At 41.2% G+C, this 1,956-nt stretch overlaps 1 pseudogene; it reads right to left on the minus strand.

The window, feature by feature from the left end:
• Positions 1-1,412: 1,412 nt before the first annotated feature.
• On the minus strand, positions 1,413-1,636 carry LOC133758900 (U2 spliceosomal RNA; annotated as a pseudogene).
• Positions 1,637-1,956: the final 320 nt, after the last annotated feature.

Below are 1,956 nucleotides of genomic sequence, written 5' to 3' on the forward strand. Positions count from 1 at the left end.
GATTCCAAATCCCCATTAAGTTGGTGGTAAAAAATGCCATCTTAATCGTTAAAGTGACCATGTTAAGCATTAAAGTGAACAAATAGATAGAATTAAGTGTTAAAGAGATCATATAAATAGCATCAAGTGCCTGGTAATAATAATAGACAGAATTAAAAAGGAAGGAATGTCCAACATGGGAAGCAGTCCACACAGCAGACTCATAGAATGACAATTGCTTTAAGTAACACTCTGACCTCAGAATCAGTGCTTAAGGCATTTGGATGATGCTAAAAAGCCCATGAGAGCATTTTAGGCATGGAGAGCCAAGACACTAAGGCAAAAAATATCCTACACAAAGGATCTCTGTGAATGAGACCCCAGTGGAAAGAAGGGGCCATTGCAGAAGGGTGTACTTTTCTCTGAAGGGAAGAGAGAACTTCCACTTTGCTTATGGCCTTGTCTAAACACTGGCAGATTTTATGGTCACAAAAGGCTTCCATAGCCTTGGCAGTTCACGTCAAGAGCCTTGGGTGATCACTGACTTCATAATAAGAGTGTTAATTGTTAAATGAACAACAGAAGTCACTACGCACTTACTCCCCATGTAGGACCTCTGTCCTTAGTGAGTTGTACTATGGGAATTAACTACAAAATTTGTTCTCAAACAGTACTTTTTACATTGTGTGTGTGTGCAAACTGTTGAAATATTTACTTAGTATAGAGTTGATCTTCTGTATATAAAGTTAATTAAAAATGAATCTTAATGAAGGATGGGATGGGATGGGATGGGAGAAGGAGTAGGAGGTAGGATGGGAGTGGGGGTGGGAGGGTGGGTATGGGGGGAAGAACTACCATATTCCTAAAGCTGTACCTATGAAGCTTGCATTCATTAAATAAAAGCTTAAAAAAAAAAAACAAGAAAAAAAAAGTAGATCATGAACACGTCCTAAACCCCCCCACCCCCTTAACCACTGGTCTCCACTTACTGATGTCGGAATTGAAAGAGTTTCCTGAGAGGAAAAAAGATTTGCACCATCATGCTATTGGAATGCAGACATGACCACCATTCTGTTGAGTGGACAGTCCAAGTAGAAGTCAAATGGCAGAGAAAAGCAGTGGGGCTCCTGCAGGCACAGCTCAGCTAACATGTCATGTTGATAGAGGATATGGCTAATACATCATGTTGATAGACGCTGCAGTTAATATGTCATGTTGATAGATGTTGTAGTCCAAATGGCTTTATGTTCTCATGCAGAAATTTCAGAGTTGGTGGCCAGAACTGGCGAGACATCTTGGAATTTTCATTTATATGCAGTGTATAAAAATACCTGGATTCTGAGAACTTGAATAGAATTGTGCTATAGGACCCGTGCTTCCCCTATGTATGGTTTGGTGAGCAAGAGCTGCTCTTCATCTCAAGTCCGGTGATCAGGATTTCAACAGACTCGTGTTTAGTGAACACATGAGCTGGTGTCTAATACCCACTTAGAAATTAAAAGGAACTAATAAGTGTATATAAGAATATATGGCTACATAGGACAACCTATACTCTTGAGAGCTTGTCAAGGGAAAACATGAGTGAGTGTTACCTGTGAGTATAAGTGGGTCACATAAAGAATTACACTTGATCTTAGCCAAAAGGCTGAGAAGCAATAATAAGAATTAATATGTGTCATCTTCAATCCTGTCCAATGGGACTGCCTGAAGGAAAAAACAGGCTCTAGTGGGAAGAAACTTAGGATACTGGCAGATGTCTGGGGTGTTTGGCAGAAGACATAGTAGAGGTGCCTCTCCTGTGTCCATGGAGAGTCAAGTGAATGGCCCCCAGGGATGGTGTTCTCCAAAGAACCAACGATCTGATGAGAGCATCAGGTTTCCTTCTCAAGACAGAGCTTCACTGGGGGAGAGAAGCACTGCCAGGCCTCGTACCACAAACCCATCTTAAGACAGTTCCAGGCAAATGTGAACTTTCCT

The sequence above is a fragment of the Lepus europaeus genome, chromosome 4 (genome assembly GCF_033115175.1).
Source record: "Lepus europaeus isolate LE1 chromosome 4, mLepTim1.pri, whole genome shotgun sequence".
Lineage (NCBI taxonomy): Eukaryota > Metazoa > Chordata > Mammalia > Lagomorpha > Leporidae > Lepus > Lepus europaeus.